Source organism: Limulus polyphemus, unplaced genomic scaffold, assembly GCF_000517525.1.
Source record: "Limulus polyphemus unplaced genomic scaffold, Limulus_polyphemus-2.1.2 Scaffold65, whole genome shotgun sequence".
Classification (NCBI taxonomy): domain Eukaryota; kingdom Metazoa; phylum Arthropoda; class Merostomata; order Xiphosura; family Limulidae; genus Limulus; species Limulus polyphemus.
In genome coordinates this window covers 42,209-50,121 of record NW_013665675.1, presented here as the reverse complement: position 1 = coordinate 50,121, position 7,913 = coordinate 42,209, and the positions used below count along the sequence as shown (strand labels likewise).

General features: G+C 29.8%; 1 protein-coding gene across 2 annotated transcripts in view; it reads right to left on the bottom strand.

Annotated features, from left to right (window-relative positions):
* The window catches only part of LOC106465078 (RNA-binding protein 39-like), a 54,455-nt gene extending 47,553 nt beyond the window's left edge, over positions 1-6,902 (bottom strand). Inside the window, exons 1-2 of one of the 2 annotated variants that reach the window (XM_022393349.1) lie at positions 6,734-6,902; positions 4,280-4,316 (exon numbers count right to left, since the gene is read on the bottom strand). The gene's annotated coding sequence lies outside the window, so the exon portion shown is untranslated. The remainder of the gene's footprint in view (positions 1-4,279; positions 4,317-6,733) is intronic. The other variant, XM_013925276.2, reaches the window with a different exon arrangement.
* Between the last annotated feature and the right edge of the window lie 1,011 nt (positions 6,903-7,913).

The window sequence follows — 7,913 nt, the reverse complement described above, 5'->3', positions numbered from 1 at the left end:
TAGCTTAATCTCATAACATATCACATATATATAAAAAAATTATTATTTTTATTTCATTGACCTTTTAGCAGTGTCTGACTAACATTACAGGAGTTGAATGATGCAGCACACATTACCACATTCAATAATATAAAACTGGCCTTCACAAAGTGACCCATCTTGTCTGTGTTCTAGTGGGCCAGTAATTCGTAAAATACAGTCAGATTTCGGTTATAACACATTATATATGTGTACACATTATTACTATTTACAAGTGAGTTCTTAATTTTCAGTTAATTTTCTAAAAACATAGAACAGTAAATAAAGAAGTATAGAAAACAATTATCTCTTCTAGTTATGAACTTTGTTGTCATTTGCAGCTTGCTGTAGTTTCCTAAGCCTTGTGAAATTTTGCACATGGAGAATGTAAAACAAAATAATTTTTTTTAGGTTTTATATATGCAATTTTAAATAACAAAAAAATCATCAATTACTATATGAACACTTCAGAATTCCACTATAATTTCTTAGGCTTAGTAGCTAAGCTGTATTTGGGTCGAAAAAAAATATGATTTTTAAACTCAATAATGTCTTATCTTCCCTTTTGGAATCTGCCATGAAAAAAAAAGGTTTCCCACATAAGTACTTTGTGAAGGCTCACAGAGCCACATGGTGGACATTCTGAGCTTTCAGTTGGTTATTCATAAATCATACACAGAAGTAGGTGTAACGTAGGAATTTCCAAAAATAGAATATAGGTGGGCAAGGCCACTGTGTTTGATTCACTAAATCTATTGATACATCAACAATAGCAATGATAGGTTCTTATTTTATATTCTAGCTTATCAATATCAGTAACTTGAGTTCCTAATCTGCAAGAAACTATAGATTTTTGTATTTGGACATCATAAACATCTAATCTGAAACAATGCTGCATTCAACTTTCCACACGACATACAAAACAGGATATTTAGGAATTTTTTAATATTCAATTTTAAATTAAGAAATTAGCTAATGCATAATACTAAAATTTGAATTATAATCTACAATTTGAAATCAAATTTACTGATATACATTCATAAAATAGTAGTTCAATAAAATTTTGAATGTAAATCTACAAATGTGATGACATGGTCTTTGACCTGTGACCATAGGAAGACCCATTCTATAGGGTTAAATTAATGTCAACAAATGCGATCAGAGAAATGAAAGCTTGAACTAATCTGTCATGAAAACAATTAACAGCATCTTCCACCAGGACTTTAGTAAATAATGAAATTACATCAAAAGATACCATCTTATCAGAAGGATTAAGTTTCATGTTTTAAATATTCTCAACAAATTCAGCAGAATCTTTAATAGTACATTTATTCTTACTACTGAATTACAGAAACCATTGAACAATGTGCTTTGCAACATACTGTAACGAGGTGCCCATACTGGATACAATAGATCTAAAACCATTGTTTAACTTATGAATCTTAGATAAAGCGTAAAAATGGGGTGGACAAAAAATTGGAAATCTTTTTTTTTTGTTCAGGTGACAAAGTTATACACTGATCAATGTTTTTTTTTCTCAAGTTATGGAATTTTGTTGTAGGATCTCTTCTAAGGGAAACATACGAACCATCATTTAACAACTGATCCACGCTAGAAATGTAATATTTGTTCAACACCATTACACACCCTCCTTTGTCAACTTGTGTAACAACATTATTGTTATTCTTGAAGGATTGCAAACCTTTTTTTTTGTCAAATTACTATTCATTTTAATATTTTGTTTCAACAAATCTTGGCATCGATATCTAATGAATTATATTTTTTATATAATTTATTCAACATTAGATTCAATACTAGTTACTAAATCTTCAATAGGTAGAATTTGTGGAGTTACTGCAAAATCTAAGCCTAACCTCAATACATTAACTTGCATGTTTGCAAGGTAGACATCAGACTTACTAATAACTTTTGGGTTACATACTGATAATACTTCAGAAGTTTTTTTTTTCTTGGGCATACATAAAGATTTAAACTTAATAACCAGTTGCTTACTATACTGTTCATTTTCTTTTTCAGTTCTGCTCCAATAGTAATTCTCATACCAAAAATTGTGCATTTTAAACATTGTTCAATTAAATTTTGAAAAAAAAATAAAATGCCTTGACAAGCTCCAAAAGGTGAAGTTTAGAAAAATGTTTTTTGTTTGTTTTTTTTTGGGAAAGAGTAACAAGTACATAGACAGGATCCGAGATGTGGAACACACGTAAGCAATGATGCCTGGCTGCTTCAAATTTTCATTAAATTACCCATATGAAATCAGTAACAAATATAATCCCTAATTTTTAAAATTCAGTATAGATGTATGAACTCCCTGTTTCATGAAATGTGGTATGTGGTAGAAAAAAATCAAAGCACTTCTCTTCTACACATATGGGAGAAATTAACAAGAAGCATTTTTATGTAAGCTTGGTAAACTGGTAGTAAATCCAGTATGTCTATCCATGGGTGAAAGTACCAATAGAACTTGCATCAGTAATTGTTGCAAAGACTTTGTATTAGAAAACACATATCCATATAAATATCATCATTCATAAAGAACTGCATTTTAAACACAAATGACTCAATATTTATTTTGATAAAACCAGCCACCTTAAAAAGGCTCATCCACACTACACTCGCATACAAGGATAAATGATTATCATTGAATTACTGAGTGAACTACAAAAAATATGGTTGTTAATAAAGTTTTGCAGTTTCTCTTTAGGAGAATACCATGTTTCTTAATAATTTCTTCTAAATTACATTTTCCAAAGCTTCTAACCCAAAGAATCAATCCCAAATAAAACAGTCATAATGGTTTATTTTACACATATAAAATGACTGGTGCAGTGAGAACGATAGCATGAGAAAATGATCAATGTCCTACTGTTTGGACCATTCTACATATTTAGGAATTATCAGAAAGCTAATGTTTTTATCCTATATGTAAATAAAAAAAAGCATCATTCTTTTATTTTAAATTTATAAGCTCATTAATTGAATGTGGATTTTATACTTAAGCTACGTATTTGAACAATCTCAAATTCTTGAATTTTTAATTTTCATAATGTTGCACGTAGCACTCATAACATCTTTATTTTTTCATATTTTAATGAAATAAATGTACACAAATCAGTCACAAATAAAAAAGTTTTATTTTACTTATTGTTTCACATTGTCAATGATAAAAATGTGCAAAGCTTTGAGAGTAAAGAATAGTTGAAAATATTCAAGGTATTACAGGTAACACGTAATAAATTTTTGCAGTGTTCTTCATGGTTATATATGTATTGAAATGGCTAGTTGTAAGTGAAGTAATCCTGCACACTCAGTTACAATTTGACAGTGTTACCTTAAACGTTCTCATCCTTCTTATTACTCTCTCATTACAAGTTTTCTCCTGGTGGTGGTCTTCTCTCTTTCACTTTACACCGAGTATGTTGGGATTTTCCTCTAGTGAAGACTGGTATCAATAGTTTTCCACCCTTTACACTCAACAAGTGTAATCTAAATTAAATTCACAAACTGCTAAATAACATCACCCAACTGTATCTTAAAACCCATTTCTATGTACAAGTTTCTTGTAGTTGACTTTTCCTTCCCAAACTGAAGAAAGACATTCTATACCAGTAGCACAAATTGTCACTAATATCATAGCAGTATTATAAGGCTCATACTGGGAATAAGTTTGTAACCAAGCTGTTAAAGACAGTCATTCAAGGTAAAATTCAGTGCAATCGATAATACAAGAATACTTATTTCTGAAAACCCCTCAATTTAACCAGCTCCTAAACATAATGCCTACAAGTTGCATTCAGATTTCAAACAAGTTACCAAATCTTCCTTTAGAAGAACTCACTGATATTTCCCAAATATTAGCAAAAACTGTTGGTCAAAAGTCTAACTTGTTTTTATTTCAGGTCTATGATGTATCATCATATATATTACAAAAGTGCATCAATATATATGTATATTATTCCAGTACAATATAAATATCTTTACTTAATTCAAAGTGAAAATAGGTTTCTATTCTAGTTTGGATAATAACTACAAACAAAAGTTATGTATTGTTTTTTTATCACTTCTGCTCTATCTGATTACGTGCATCAGCATTTTTTGATGTTTTTGGTACTTCCTCAATTTCCATTTCACAGTTCATCAGAGCACTTTTGTGTCTTGTTTTTAATCTTTTTTTTTAACATGCTACTATATTTCACACCTGGTTTGCAAAATCTTAAAATCAGAAAAAAATGGAAGGTACCCCATATGGATGTTTTGAATCTTTTGACATAGTTTTCCTATAAAAAAAGTTTAAACAAATTAATCCATATCATAATCTTAATTATTTAGAATAATTATACAAATGTCATCTTAACAAACAATATTACTCAGTATGAATCAAGTTTTGATAATAAAACCTCACAAAGTAGCTAAATACATCCTATATCATACTTTTCAAAATATTTTCTTCATTATACACAAAAATAAATGGAAGATAATGCAAACTTACAGATATTTCAATTATATTTTAGAACCTACATCCAAAATATTCTTTGTATAAGTGTAAGTGAAAAGTGCATCCGTTTATAAATGTTAAAACATACTCCAATATAATAGCTATTAGTTTTTGTCTTTCTCTTATTTGCTTCCTCTAATTATAATTAAAACTAAATGTCTTGTGAAAGTGAAAGCACACTAGCTATATTAAACATGGAAAAAAAATTCATTTTGAGCATAATAGCCTATTTTGGTCATAAATGATGCTTAATTTAAAACTAACTAGAAGTATGTTAGGCCTTCTTCAACTTTCAAGTTTTCAGCATTAGTCATATGACAGTTACACACTTTTCAAGTTATTACAAAAATATCTTACTTGGAAGCTAAAACTATGTTAATATATATATATATATATATGTATTTAATAAAAACTACCCTACCTTCACGTTCAATGGAATGATGGAGAAACAATGACGAATCCTTACTCACATTCCACTGTTCTCATTTACAACAGCATGAACCCATTTTATCCCTCTTCAGAGAATCAGTGGGAAAAATTAATTAATTTGGCTAATAATTAGTGATATTTGTACCACTTTTCATCACAAAGCTCAAGGAACTATTTCCTTTTATATGACTTAAATTGCACAGAACCCACAAATTGGCAAACTTTACATACTTAAACTAAAAGCATGAGATAGAAGTTCAAAATACACTTCTTATATATGCACGTATTAACTAGAAGTTAATAAATTCTCAGTGTATATCGAAAGTTAAAGAAATAAAGCAAGTGATAGAGACATATGTCTCTGTATTACTTGCGGGGTTAGCTCTACTAACTAGTAGGGCTTAAGTATATCAGCCTTACGCATGCCCTTTTTAAGTTTGTGCAACAACCAATTGTACAGGCAATTTCCTTTAACATTTCAAGAAATACTAAAATATAAACAACAGAGCACATCCCTGACACAAATATAAATTTACACACCAGAGTTGGCTACATTTCTACGATGAAACAAGAGATCCAAAACATTTCAGCTTCAATATTAAATATGCCACTATTTGACATGTAACTCTTACATAAGATATCTTAAAATGACATAAAAAACACTGAACCAGTATTACACTACTGGAAATGAATAAAAATTCACAAAATCTGCATGATACGGCTTCTGGGAACAAAGTACAGAGTTGTTCATAAATTGAAAGCACCAAAAATAGTTTGTTTTATGACAGATGAGATAGCAACATTTGAAAAAACTATTCTACAACTAAAAATTGCATTAGACAATACAGAAGGAATTTAGAGCATTGCTCTCTTAATAATAAGGTATGCTTGTAGTTTTGTGTCCACTAATATTAGTAATAATGTATTAAATGTTGTGTTTTGTACTGCTTACTAACAATATTAAAATGTCACTTTCAATAATCTGTTCCAAAATTATTAAAAGTATGTTGCATTACAATACCAAGAATGCAATGTTTTCAACTTCTTTTCTATTGCCTTATAGGCCTTTTTACTTGTAGAAACTGGAATGGTTTCTTCAAATATCACCATCTCATTTGTTTTAAAACAGAAAAGAAGTTTATGTTTAAATTTAAGACCAGCTTTGTACTTCATTCCCACAAGTCATTTCATGTAGATTTTATAACAACATGTCTGTTACATAGCCAACTCATGTGCATAAGTTTATATTTGTGTTTTGTTGAATTTTAGTACTTTTTGAAGTACTGAAGGAAATTATCTTTCCAGTGGGCCATTGAACAACCTTGTACATGGCATATCTAGAACTGCTATGCTTATCACAACTACCAGCTCTACAAGTAGTACTACTAGTACTAGAGATATTGTATTTTGTAAATTGTAGGTTTAGGCATTAGCCATATCAAATATGCTGAATGAGAATATAATTTAATAAATGTATTTAGCACCATCGTTTTATAAACGGTACAAAATTTAAAGTCCTAGGCAAAAAATAATGCTTATAAGTTATATTATTATTAACATCATAGGGAAATACTTCTATTACTAACACTAACAGTAATACTATTACTAACACTTTACAGAATTAGTCCAACTACTGAACTAGTCTTAACTCATCAAGAGAAACAACCAGTTTCCACCGAATTAGATAATCTAGTTAAGTTATAGTATACCCTGATACTTGATGTTATACTTATAATTAATCCCACTTGATTGTATCTAATTTGTTCCTACCAGTTTCCAACTTTACGAGTGTCGAAGATGCACAAAACAAATTCTTGTTTTCTTTAGTAACAAGTCGTAGTCTTGGTTATATACACAAATTTCCTTTTTTCTTCCAATAAACCTCAATAATATTCTAGAACGTTCAGCAACAAACAACAGCCAGGGGCCTTGGTACGGTGCTACGGGGTTTACAATACTGAAAATAAAACACACTGTGCTGTGTCACCTATAGAACTCTCTTATACTCTCGAAATCAGTTACATTAATAAAGAATTATATTTGATATTTATGAAATAGTGATAATAAATATCACCGGTTCGCAAGTATAACGAGAATAAGACTAAAATGCAACGTGTATTTCCCACACAAACAACAGAATGAAGAGTGTGGAAAATACCCAAAAGTAAATTTATACATGTTGTATACGACTTTTATAACAACAGAGCAAAATAACAAAGGAGCAAAACATCTAGTTTATCCTCGAGAATTAGCACAATTATTACACGTTTATTAGATAAAGTTTGTTTTGTTTGTTGTTTAAAATGTAGAACCGTTATTTATTAGAATTTCCTGCGAAGTAATGTTACATTAACTTTCGTAGCCCTTAAACGTAATTTTTATGACACACATAGAGATATTAGAAAATAAATGTTAAGTATTTTGTGTGTGTGTGTATCGAGGGAGACAAACATTGAAGTGTATCTAAAATCAAGCTTAGATTCAGCATAATGGAACAACGCCAACTTTATACATTGGACTGTAAACCACACATGAAAGTGTTGAAACTTGTATCCATATAAATTTCGCGTTGTTCTGTACTGCTGGATCTAAACTTTATTTTAGATTACAAGATATTGTGTATTTACTTACTATTCAAGTGAGTTTACATGGGTTATAAAAGTCACAAGAGTTCTGCATGTCATTATTTAAGATATATTAGGGTGTCCAATGTCGAAATTTCACAAAAATAAGAATGTCTTGTCAAAAGAAAAAAAATGAGTAAAATGTCACATATTGCTTTTCAAGAGAAGGAAACCAAAAATTATTCTAGATTTAAAGTTAACAATTTATTTTAAAAAGCAGAGAAACAAGTGTTATAAATCTGACAGAAAATATCACTTAATATTGTTGCGTCAGCGAGGTCACGTGACTAGTGTCACGCCACTCGTTCTCTCGAACCTTCGTGAAT